Source organism: Drosophila mojavensis, unplaced genomic scaffold (genome assembly GCF_018153725.1).
Source record: "Drosophila mojavensis isolate 15081-1352.22 unplaced genomic scaffold, ASM1815372v1 contig_19, whole genome shotgun sequence".
NCBI lineage: Eukaryota > Metazoa > Arthropoda > Insecta > Diptera > Drosophilidae > Drosophila > Drosophila mojavensis.
Window position 1 is genome coordinate 6,673,294 of NW_025318726.1, and position 14,148 is coordinate 6,687,441.

Consider the following 14,148-nt stretch of genomic DNA (forward strand, 5'->3'; position numbering starts at 1 on the left):
CTGATGTTTGCAACGTATAAGATAATTCTCAAAACAACTAGAATTTAAAAGAATGAAATTTGACTTGGCTATGGAATATTTAGACCAATCAACAGCTAAGCCAGACTTTTTATAATTTTTAAAACATTTAGTTTTAATGTTTCTTAAGTTCGAAAGTGTTTTAGTAAACCACGGAGGGTTATTTGCAATAGGCGAAATATGATTGAGAGGGTCACAAATTAATATCTGTCGACTCGTATAAAATAGACCAGTCTGTCGAATTAATTATTTCATTAAGCAAAACAAAATTGCATTTACGATAACAGAGACTTGGATTAGTAGGCAAAGGAGTATAAGTGAAATGATTAATAACAGCTAATAAAACATGTGAGGAGCAATATGGGTATGCACGTATTAATGTATATAAACGTATGTATTTGCTGTGCGTTTATATGCATATACGTGCATATACATGTTGCTCCACACAGCGACGCGAATACTGTAGGAGCGACCCTCGCACTGGAAAGGTCTCTTTCGCTCCTACAGATTCAGCAATGGGTTCGCGTCGCACGCACGACGATCATCGGTGACCGTTAGCCGAGGTGCCGTTCGGGCCGGGTGATAGCAGTGGACGTTTTCACTCGCATGGCAACAACGGTACTTCGGCCAATGGGAGGCTGCCACGCAATTTGGCGGGAAAGTGGCGTACCCCGGATCACGCCACTTTACCGTTTTTATGGGCACGAGCAGCAGGAGGGCCCCGCTCCAGAGCCGAACAGGCCCCGTTACCACACGAAGCAGGGCCTGTGGCTGGGGTATAAAAGGCCACCAGCAGCTCCATACGGGAGGTCGGAGGTCGAAAAACGATACGAGAGAGTGTTGCCGTCGAAATTTATAAAAAGTGAAAGTGAAGAAAGTGTCAAGTCACCGCGAGTAGCAAACAGGACTCCCAGGACATCGTGGGAACAGCAAGGACATCGTGGGAACCACCAGGACATCCAGTGGGAATCCTTGCAGATCATCAGCAGGCGCCGATCAGGACATCGGTGCATATCAGCAACGTAAGCGAGGCCTGCACACCTGGGTGAGTTCGCGTAGCCGTGCGTAAGAGAAGTGCTTGTGAGTAAACGAAGCTAGTGTTGTACTGTGAGTGAGCGAGATAGTAGGAGAGATCTGCATAGCTGGCGAACCGCCAGAGTTTACAGATCCAGATCCTGGCGTTTCTCAAATCCTTACGGTGAGCTAGCGTGTTCAGCACAACACTCTCCCAGCCGGAGTGCGTTGAACAAGCGCTCAGTAGGTGTGCGTCGCTAAGCGAACCAGCGAGCCAGCATACATTTACATAAGTGACGTGTACATTTCATATTTATTTAAGAAAATATACCATTGCGCTATAAAACCTAAACCACAAGACTAATTAATTATCGCAGGGGCTTCAACAAATAAATTTGTTGGCAACGAATCCACAGTCAGCTGAAACTAGCCCAGCTTAGACTCGGGATAAACCGAAGGTTCGTTACAACTGGCGCCCAACGTGGGGCCCTGCGATAAGAGTGTGATTAGTGAATACTTGTGAATATGGTGCGAGCGTGGGTATACAATCTTAAACAAGTAAGAAAGCTCTAGTCGAGACTGCTCGACTACGAGATCCCCTGAACCCTTGGAGCAATAGATATTTCAATAATTTTTCGCGTCTTTCAGCTTACACAAGAAACACGCACACACACACACACGCACGTACGCACACACAGGCATACATACACACACACGCATACAGACACAAACGCATACACACACACACATACACACACACATACACATACAAGCAACCACGCATAAACACGCATGGGCTGCAGTGTGCGCTTACTATGAGAACTTAATTGTTTAATAACTTTTTTTATGGACGTACGATCTTCATGAAACTTTTAGATTATGATTATAACATGAATATGCATGTAATTGCCAAAGCACAAGTCTCTAGTATTTGAAATACGCTTTTTACAAAATTGAGGGTGAGGGGGTGAATTTAGAGGTAGGGGTACATTTTAACAAAAACCGAAATTGTATAAATTGCATATAAGCATACATTAAAAATTTGGAGACTCTAGCAATAAAGGTGTAGAAGATATAATTTTATAACTGGTTTTCGATAAGGTTTTTTATCGATAAAAAAGATCGGGATGAGTTATCGATTTTTAATGATAAACTTGATATGCGCGCTGTAATTACGGACATTTTTAAAAAAATTTGAAGTCTCTAGCTCTTATATCTTCTGATCAAGAATATATATACTTTGTGGGGTCTGCCACGCCTCCTTCTGCCTGTTACATACATTTCAACAAAACCATTATACCCTGATTTCCCATTGAAAATGGGTTCAGGGTATAAAAAGATGAAGTGCTGCGTTATGGTGACGAGTTCGGCGTGAGCTTGTCAGGCACACTGGACACGATGCGGAGGCAGTTTGGCGAGTGGGTTGAGAGGAATGATGGAAGCATTCCTTACTCACTGAGGATCGCCGAGCTGGGGCGCCTGCATGGACGCCGTGCCTCTCTCAGAGATGAGGCAACAACCGCCGTCGGGGACGACGAGCTGGAGTCGGAGCTTGCACATGTGGCACGGCTGCAGTGTTGCCAATTTTTGTTGAGCAAAAAAATCTGTTTTTAGTGGGAAGATACTTTAAAAAAAGCCGAAATTTTGTGAAAAAAATCGGAAAAAAAGCTGATTTGTTTTTTATTTGATTTGATTGATATTTAAATATATTTTTAACAACTTATAATCATGGCATCATTTCTTCAACCACCGCAAGCCGTATCTGTGAAGTTTTATAATATATATGTTTTACCAGATGCTTGAAATTGAGTTAAGCATCACAGTATTGATCTGACGAAAAATGTTATCAAAGAAAACAATGCAAAAGTGGCCAAGTTCCTAAATTTCTTATATCCTATCAAACCCTTAGAACACGCTTCTCAACTCAAAACTCTGTAGCGTCTTGAGTAGTTTCCTACTGAATGGGTGGATGTTCTTATATTGGGGTTCAATACTAACAATGTTCCCCAAAAATATATATGCATGAAAAGGAGTCAACATTTTTCACTATTTGAAAATTTGTCGGCAACCTTAAACACATAAATTGTTGTACTACACGCTATCAAAAGAGTTGCATACATTTTTTAATCTTTTCGTTTCATTTACATAGAATCAAAAAGTTCGATATTGTTGTTCACAAAAGGTTGTTCTGAATTAAATATAAATCATATCCTAGTTTAGTTAGTTCCATATTATTACCGCTTGGTTCGTTCATTGAAAATTGAATTACTGAACTATTTGGTTTTAATTTAACTACAATGAAGAAAACTTCATTCTTCATACGAATTATCCATACAAAATACGAAAATTTCTTCAATAAATAAAAAAGCGGAAATAAAGCAAATTATTCTTTAAAAAATCCAGAATTCCCGCTGCTCGCTGTTTTGGAATTTTTCCCGCAATCGGCTTTTCAAAAAAGCCCGATTTGACGGGAAAAAGCTGATTTGGCAACATTGCACGGCTGTGTGTGCCCTCCACAAGCGCGACGGCGCGACTCCAAAATACGAGTCAAGGTGAGATGAGGGCCACATCCATCCCGCAACCGCAAATCAGGCCCCGAGGACACGACAGCACCGCTCAGGAATATCCAAAGGTGGCCAAACAAGTGCGGGAGTGGAGCTTCCGTTTTGATGGTACCACAAAGCCTTTGGAGTTCTTGGAGCAGGTGGAGTGGTCGTCTGACACATATGGCCTGGATCTGGATATGATCCCAAGGGCGATGCCAGAGCTGCTGAAAGGCAGCCTTGAAATGGTACGTGGCCAACAATCGGCACTGGACGGCGTGGGCGACATTCGTGCGCAGCTTCCAGGAGGTTTTCCTGCCCAGAGGCTATCTGGAGAAGCTGGAGGATGACGTCAAACGCCGGAGGCAGATGGTAGATGAGTGCTTCAAAATCTACATGGTGGAGATGCAGTCGCTCATGCGGCCTCTGCGCTATGGAGCAGACCGCGAGATGAAGCTTATATACAACAACAGCCTGCCCGATCTGCGCGCTTACGCCAGGCCGTATCAATTCCACAATCTAGTGGAATTGATGCACCTGGCAGACGAGTTCGAGGAGCTGGAGAGGGACCGCGAGAGGTTGCGACAACAGCCACGGCCTGGCCGGTCACGACTGATGGCCATGGACGACGCTGGAGGCGATGTGGAGTATCGCCGCATGGAGGATGAGGCGAAACTTTCTCCTGCGCCGAGGAAGGGCGCAACCGGAACGAGGACACACATCCCGAATCCATCCAAGGCGTGCCGAGTGTGTGGTCAGGAGGGGCACCGCGCGTTCACGTGTCGCAACAAGACGCTGGATTTCTGCTGGCAGTGCGGGCGCATTGGAGTAAGAACGTTTGCCTGTTGCCAGTCGGGAAACGAGAAGCGACACCCGCCATCCAGGGGCGAGCGGGAGCAGCAGTCAGGAGCCCCCAGGCACTAGTGGGCCGTCTCCAGGATGAAGGCAGCCAGATGTCGGCGTTCGTGGCCATTGGAGCCACTCAACAAAGAGCTACGATCGACACGGGAGCCACAAGCAGCTTTATCAGCGAAAAGCTTGCTGACGAGCTCAGAGGAGTGGGCGTGGTGCGTGCTACACGGCGGTGCATACGCTTAGCGGACGGCAGTTGCAGTCAGGTTGACTCGCAACTGGAGGCGACGATCAGCCTGGGGAATCAGCAAATACAGATTCCGTTCCTGATTCTGCCAGGCGTGATCGAAGATCTAGTGCTGGGCTGGGATTTCTTGGCCAGCATGGGTACCACACTGGAGTGCGGTGGCTTGACATTGAAGGTCGAGCCAAGAATCCCACAGTCGAGCGGACAGCCGGAGGAGAAGCTATCCGTGGTTGTGGCCAGCGTGGAGGCGAACCCAGCGACGCCGATGGAGGCGAACATGGAACAGCCAACGCCTATGCACAATGACCCAGAGGTGGATGCTTTCCTGAGGCATGAGCTGGAGAAGTTCCAGCATGTGAAGGGCACCACCAGGATCACGGAGCACCGGATCAGGATGCAGGATAACAATATTTTAAAATTTTCTGTTATCAAAGCATCAAAATATTTAATCGATTTGCTTCTTCTGATTCTCCGTCACATGTTGCAATAATTACTGAATTCATTTTTCTCTATTGCAATACTCACTAGTTTATTGCCGAATATTTTAAAATTTTCTGTTATCAAAGCATCAAAATATTTAATCCATTTGCTTTTTCTGATTCTCCGTCACATGTTGCAATAATTACTGAATTCATTTTTCTCTATTGCAATACTTACTACTTTATTGCTGAACAATTGAAAATTTTTTATACTCATTCACGAAAGTGAATCAGTATATTGGTTTTGTGCAATGTACGTCTTGCTGTCCGTCCGTCTGCCCGTTTGTCCGTCCGTCCGTCTGTCCGTATGAACGCAATCTATTTCGGCGCTATTGAAGCTAGAGACTTGAATGCATTTTCCGATATACCAGAAATCATGTTAGTTAAAGAGCTAGAAAGCTGAAATTTGGTATGTAGGTCCGCGTTGACCACCCAAGATCACGAGCTATGGCGGATATATCTCCGCCCATTGGGGGCGTGGCAAATCGGATAAAACTGTATCTCCTAAAGTTGTAAACCTAGAATGCTGAAATTTTGCACGTCAGCTAATGGTATGATTCTATAAAGTTTAAAGATAAATTATAAGTCTACGCCCAATGGGGGCGTGGCAAATCGGACCTGAAGATATAGTGATTTTTTAAATTCTCCTATATTTTGGACACTATTGATCGCAGAGACCTCAAATTTTGTATATATACTCGGACTGATTACCCAAGAACAAAAAGTTTTGTCGGATATATGTCCGCCCACAGGGGGCGTGGCAAACTGCAAAAGTTTATATCTCCTAAAGTATAATAGCTAGAAGCTTCCAATTTTGATAGTTGAGTTACTGGTAGCCTCCTCTATCGATTCCCCAAAAATAATTTTTACGCCTCTTTAGGGGCGTGGCATATCGAAAAATACCCTGTAATTTTCACATTTTTTGAGGGTAAGCATTCAAACTTTGCAGTTAGGGTACAGTTATCTCTTTCTAAAAACTGACCAAAAATGAGGTATCTACGCCCAGTTGGGGCGTGGCAAATCGGAAAAACCTGTATATTCTACAGTATTAGAGCGAAACTTAACTACTAAATTGTTGATGGGATGTGAATGAGTATTCTGCAGTCGGTAACGCCCGACTGCAACGTTCTTACTTGTTTGTAATGAAAGCATCAAAATATTGAATCGATTTGCTTTTTCTGATTCTATATCACATGTTGCAATAATTACTGAATTCATTTTCCTCTATTGCAATACTTACTAGTTTATTGCCGAATATTAGAAAATTTTCTGTTATGAAAGCATCAAAATATTTAATCGTTTTGCTTTTTCTTATTCTCCATCACATGTTGCAATAATTACTGAATTCTTTTTTCTCTATTGCAATACTTACTAGTTTATTGCCGAATATTTCAAAATTTTCTTTTATCAAAGCATCAAAATATTGAATCGATTTACTTTTTCTTATTCTCCAAAACATGTTGCAATAATTACTGAATTCATTTTTCTCTATTGCAATACTTACTAGTTTATTGCCGAATATTTTAAAAATTTTTGTTATCATCAAAATATTAAATCGCTTTGCCTTTTCTGATTCTCCATCACATGTTGCAATAATTACTGAATTCATTTTTCTCTATTGCAATACTTACTAGTTTATTGACGAGTATTTTAAAGTTTTCTGTTATGAAAGCATCAAAATATTGAATCGATTTGCTTTTTCTGATTCTATATCACATGTTGCAATAATTACTGAATTCATTTTCCTCTATTGTTTACTAGTTTATTACCGAATATTTTAAATTTTATATTATCAAAGCATCAACATATTGAATCGTTTTGCTTTTTCTGATTCTCCATCATATGTTGCAATAATAACTGAATTAATTTTTCTCTATTGTAATACTTACTAGTTTATTGCCGAACAATTAAAAATTTTCTGTTATCAAAGCATCAAAATATTGAATCGATTTGCATTTTCTGATTCTCCATCACATGTTGAAATAATTACCGAATTCATTTTTCTCTATTGCAATACTTACTACTTTATTGCTGAACAATTAAAAATTTTCTGGTAAGCATTAAAATATTAAATCGTTTTGCTTTTTCTGATTCTCCATCAAATGTTGCAATAATTACTGAATTCATTTTTCTCTATTGCAATACTTACTAGTTTATTGCCGAATATTTGAAAATTTTCTGTTATGAAAGCATCAAAATATTTAATCGTTTTGCTTTTTCTTATTCTCCATCACATGTTGCAATAATTACTGAATTCTTTTTTCTCTATTGCAATACTTACTAGTTTATTGCCGAATATTTTAAAATTTTCTTTTATCAAAGCATCAAAATATTGAATCGATTTACTTTTTCTTATTCTCCAAAACATGTTGCAATAATTACTGAATTCATTTTTCTCTATTGCAATACTTACTAGTTTATTGCCGAATATTTTAAAAATTTTTGTTATCATCAAAATATTAAATCGCTTTGCCTTTTCTGATTCTCCATCACATGTTGCAATAATTACTGAATTCATTTTTCTCTATTGCAATACTTACTAGTTTATTGACGAATATTTTAAAGTTTTCTGTTATGAAAGCATCAAAATATTGAATCGATTTGCTTTTTCTGATTCTATATCACATGTTGCAATAATTACTGAATTCATTTTCCTCTATTGTTTACTATTTTATTACCGAATATTTTAAATTTTATATTATCAAAGCATCAACATATTGAATCGTTTTGCTTTTTCTGATTCTCCATCATATGTTGCAATAATAACTGAATTAATTTTTCTCTATTGTAATACTTACTAGTTTATTGCCGAACAATTAAAAATTTTCTGTTATAAAAGCATCAAAATATTGAATCGATTTGCATTTTCTGATTCTCCATCACATGTTGAAATAATTACCGAATTCATTTTTCTCTATTGCAATACTTACTACTTTATTGCTGAACAATTAAAAATTTTCTGGTAAGCATTAAAATATTAAATCGTTTTGCTTTTTTTGATTCTCCGTCACATGTTGCAATAAATACTGAATTCATTTTTCTCTATTGCAATACTTACTAGTTTATTGCCGAATATTTTAAAATTTTCTCTTATCAAAGCATCAAAATATTGAATCGATTTGCTTTTTCTGTTTCCCCATCACATGTTGCAATAATTACTGAATTCATTTTCCTCTATTTCAATAATTACTAGTTTATTGCCGAATACTTTAAAATTTTCTGTTATCAAAGCATCAAAATATTGAATCAATTTGCCTTTTTCTGATTCTCCGTCACATGTTGCAATAATTACTGAATTCATTTTTCTCTATTGCAATACTTACTAGTTTATTGCTGAACAATTAAAAATTTTCTGGTATGAAAGCATCAAAATATTAAATCGCTTTGCTTTTTCTGATTCTCCATCACATGTTGCAATAATTACTGATTTCATTTTTCTCTATTGCAATACTTACTAGTTTATTGCTAAACAATTAAAAATTTTCTGGTATGAAAGCATGAAAATATTAAATCGTTTTGCTTTTTTTGATTCTCCATCACATGTTGCAATAAATACTGAATTCATTTTTCTCTATTGCAATACTTACTAGTTTATTGCCGAATATTTTAAAATTTTCTTTCATCAAAGCATCAAAATATTGAATCGATGTGCTTTTTCTGTTTCCCCATCACATGTTGCAATAATTACTGAATTCATTTTTTTCTATTGCAATACTTACTAGTTTATTGCTAAACAATTAAAAATTTTCTGGTATGAAAGCATGAAAATATTAAATCGTTTTGCTTTTTTTGATTCTCCATCACATGTTGCAATAAATACTGAATTCATTTTTCTCTATTGCAATACTTACTAGTTTATTGCCGAATATTTTAAAATTTTCTTTCATCAAAGCATCAAAATATTGAATCGATGTGCTTTTTCTGTTTCCCCATCACATGTTGCAATAATTACTGAATTCATTTTTCTCTATTGCAATACTTACTAGTTTATTGCCGAATATTTTAAAATTGGGTGTTATGAAAACATCAAAATATTATATCGCTTTGCTTTTTCTGATTCTCAATCTCATGTTTCAATAATTACTGAATTCTTTTTATACCCTGAACCCATTGAAAATGGGAAATCAGGGTATAATGGTTTTGTGAAAAGTATGTAACAGGCAGAAGGAATCATCGCAGACCCCATAAAGTATATATATTCTTGATCAGCACGACGAGCTGAGTCGATATAGCCCTGTCCGTCTGTCCGTCCGTCCGTCCGTCCGTCCGTCCGTATGAGCAAAGGAATCTCAGAAGATATAAGAGCTAGAGAGCTGAAATTTGGCATGCATACTCGTGTATACCATAGGCAGTACAAGTTTGCTTTATTTTTTCGATAACTCGTCCGATAACTTTTTTATCGAGAATAATCGAGAAATCGACATTGTTTTTTCTGCTTAATTTGAACACTTTTAGACCTGGAGACTTAAAATTTGCGTTGTATATAGAGTTAATGGACACAAAGATTTTGTAATTTACAGATTTTGGATACCACGCCCTCTTCGCCCCCAATTTGTAAAAAACGCAGTTCAAGTACTAGAGACTTGTGCTTTAGAATGTACACACATTTTAGCCATATGATTACGCTCTAAAAGTTTCATTAAGATCGTATGTCTACAAAAGAAATTATTCAACAAATAAATTCTCATTATATTGCCCACACTACAGTGCAGCCCAAGCGCAGCCGCTGCTAGCTGCGCAGTTTGCAGAGCGCGTGCTTATACGTGCATGTGTATGTATGTGTGCATAAAAGAAGTCCAGAATGATTAGAATATCAGTTTGGAGGGTTCAGGGTATCTCCTAGTCGAGCAGTCTCGACTGGAGCCTTCTTACTTGTTTCTCTATTGCAATACTTACTAGTTTATTGCCGAATATTTTAAAATTTTCTTTTATCAAAGCATCAAAATATTGAATCGATTTGATTTTTCTTATTCTCCAAAACATGTTGCAATAATTACTGAATTAATTTTTCTCTATTGCAATACTTACTAGTTTATTGCCGAATATTTTAAATTTTTTTTATATGAAAATTTTCTTTTATAAAATCATCAAAATATTGAATCGATTTGCTTTTCCTGTTTCTTCATCACATGTTGCAATAATTACTGAATTCATTTTTCTCTATTGCAATACTTACTAGTTTATTGCTAAACAATGAAAAATTTTCTGTTATCAAAGCATCAAAATATTGAATCGATTTGTTTTTTCTGTTTCTGCATCACATGTTGCAATAATTACTGAATTCATTTTTCTCTATTGCAATACTTACTAGTTTATTGCCGAATATTTTAAAATTGGGTGTTATGAAAGCATCAAAATATTATATCTCTTTGCTTTTTCTGATTCTCAATCACATGTTGCAATAATTACTGAATTCATTTTTCTCTATTGCAATACTTACTAGTTTATTGCTAAACAATTAAAAATTTTCTGTTATCAAAGCATCAAAATATTGAATCGATTTGCCTTTTCTGTTTCTCCATCACATGTTGCAATAATCACTGAATTCATTTTTCTCTATTGCAATACTTACTAGTTTATTGCCGAATATTTTAAAATTTGCTTTTATCAAAGCATCAAAATATATCGCTTTGCTTTTTCTGATTCTCAATCACATGTTGCAATAATTACTGAATTCTTTTTTCTCTATTGCAATACTTACTAGTTTATTGCCGAATATTTTAAAATTTTCTTTTATCAAAGCATCAAAATATTGAATCGATTTGATTTTTCTGATTCTCCATCACATGTTGCAATAATTACTGAATTAATTTTTCTCTATTGCAATACTTTCTGGTTTATTGCCGAATATTTAAAAATTTTTGTTATCATCAAAATATTAAATCGCTTTGCCTTTTCTGATTCTCCATCACATGTTGCAATAATTACTGAATTCATTTTTATACCCTGAACCCATTTTCAATGGGAAATCAGGGTATAATGGTTTTGTTGAAATGTATGTAACAGGCAGAAGGAGGCGTGGCAGACCCCACAAAGTATATATATTCTTGATCAGGGCGACGAGCTGAGTTGATTTGGCCCTGTCCGTCTGTCTGTCCGTCTGTCCGTCCGTCCGTCTGTCCGTCTGTCCGTCTGTCCGTATGTATGAACGCGTCGATTTCAGAAGATATAAGAGCTAGAGACTTCAAATTTTTTTTAAATGTTCGTAATTACAGCGCGCATATCAAGTTTATCATTAAAAATCGATAACTCATCCCGATATTTTTTTATCGATAAAAAACCTTATCGAAAACCAGTTATAAAATTATATCTTCTACACCTTTATTGCTAGAGTCTCCAAATTTTTAATGTATGCCTATATGCAATTTATACAATTTCGGTTTTTGTTAAAATTTACCCCCCACCCTTAAATTCACCCCCTCACCATCACTTTTGTAAAAAGCGTATTTCAAATACTAGAGACTTGTGCTTTGGCAATTACATGCATATTCATGTTATAATCATAATCTAAAAGTTTCATGAAGATCGTACGTCCACAAAAAAGTTATTAAGCAGTTAAGTTCTCATAGTAAGCGCTCACTGCCGCCCATGCGTGTTTATGCTTGTGTGTGTGTATATGTATGTAATTGTTTGTGAATGTGTGTGTGTGCATTTGGAAAGAATCTTTCATCATTCCCCTATATAAACAAGTAAGAAAGCTGTAGTCGAGACTGCTCGTAGTCAAAAGCGACCCATATTTTCACCATCTGAGCGGCGACGTCCAAGGTATTAGGAAGACAGCTAAGGGGGACATTTTGTTGCAACTGAGTAGGAAGCCGGAGCATAGCGCTGAGGCTCTGCACGAAGCTGTAGGCAAAGCCTTGGGTGACCGAGCGGTAGTTAAAACACTTACCGAATCGGCTCAAATTGAGATTCGCGACCTAGATGAGTTAGCAAGCAAAGAGGAGATCTTGGAGGCAATTAGGGTGGAGTTGAAGGATAGCTCACTCCCCATTGAGGCTATCAAAACGCTTCGGCCAGCTTTTAGTCGACAGCAAAGAGCTACTGTTGCTCTTCCAATTGGGAAAGCTAAAACTTTGCTCGAGCTGTCCAAAATTAAAATAGTTTGGGTAGTTTGCCGTATCCGAGCTGTGGAACAGCCTAAACGCTGTTTTAAGTGCCTCGATTACGGTCATATGGCAGCAAACTGTCGCAGCGACTGTGACCTAAAAGGCGCCTGTTTCAGGTGTGGAGAGATGGGTCACAGTGCAAAAGCATGCACCAAGCCACCAAAATATAGCCTCTGCATCCGGAAAGGTGAAAAGCAGACGGACCATTCAGCAGGCAGCTTAAAATGCCCATCCTACCGTGAAGCTGCTCGTAAAATGAAATGTTAAGGTTCTTGCAGCTTAACTTAAATCATTGTATTGCTGCCCAAGATCTTCTAAAGCAGATCATTAGGGATATCCACTGTATATCCAGCTGCCCTAGGACATGGTCAACAGACGTTAATGGCAAAGCTGCGTTGTGGGTATGCGGCAACTCAACGAACGTACTTTCGAATGTTAAGTCATTCAATGGGTTCGTACGCAGCCGATATGGTAACTTATGGCTTTACAGTTGCTATCTGGCCCCCAGCATGCAGCTCAGTGAATTCACGACGGTGCTCGACGAGCTTGCCGAGGATGCTAGGGGTCGGAAGGCCATTATAGCTGTAGATTTTAACTCCTGGGCGTTAAAATGGGGTAGCCTCACAACAAATGCCAGAGGTCGTATCCTACTGGAGATCTTCGCGACACTAGATGTTGCACTGCTCAACACTGGCCACGAGTACACCTTCAGGCGAGAAGAAGCTACCAACGGGCTCGCGGTAGGTCCACGGTTTTTGAGAAACAATTAGCTTACCAGGCAGCTAGAAGACAGCTGAAGAGGGCCATTCGGGCAAGCAAAAGAGAATGCTTTTTATACCCTGAACCCATTTTCAATGGGAAATCAGGGTATAATGGTTTTGTTGAAATGTATGTAACAGGCAGAAGGAGGCGTGGCAGACCCCACAAAGTATATATATTCTTGATCAGGGCGACGAGCTGAGTTGATTTGGCCCTGTCCGTCTGTCTGTCCGTCTGTCCGTCCGTCCGTCTGTCCGTCTGTCCGTATGTATGAACGCGTCGATTTCAGAAGATATAAGAGCTAGAGACTTTAAATTTTTTTTTAAATGTTCGTAATTACAGCGCGCATATCAAGTTTATCATTAAAAATCGATAACTCATCCCGATATTTTTTATCGATAAAAAACCTTATCGAAAACCAGTTATAAAATTATATCTTCTACACCTTTATTGCTAGAGTCTCCAAATTTTTAATGTATGCCTATATGCAATTTATACAATTTCGGTTTTTGTTAAAATTTACCCCCCACCCTTAAATTCACCCCCTCACCATCACTTTTGTAAAAAGCGTATTTCAAATACTAGAGACTTGTGCTTTGGCAATTACATGCATATTCATGTTATAATCATAATCTAAAAGTTTCATGAAGATCGTACGTCCACAAAAAAGTTATTAAGCAGTTAAGTTCTCATAGTAAGCGCTCACTGCCGCCCATGCGTGTTTATGCTTGTGTGTGTGTATATGTATGTAATTGTTTGTGAATGTGTGTGTGTGCATTTGGAAAGAATCTTTCATCATTCCCCTATATAAACAAGTAAGAAAGCTGTAGTCGAGACTGCTCGTAGTCAAAAGCGACCCATATTTTCACCATCTGAGCGGCGACGTCCAAGGTATTAGGAAGACAGCTAAGGGGGACATTTTGTTGCAACTGAGTAGGAAGCCGGAGCATAGCGCTGAGGCTCTGCACGAAGCTGTAGGCAAAGCCTTGGGTGACCGAGCGGTAGTTAAAACACTTACCGAATCGGCTCAAATTGAGATTCGCGACCTAGATGAGTTAGCAAGCAAAGAGGAGATCTTGGAGGCAATTAGGGTGGAGTTGAAGGATAGCTCACTCCCCATTGAGGCT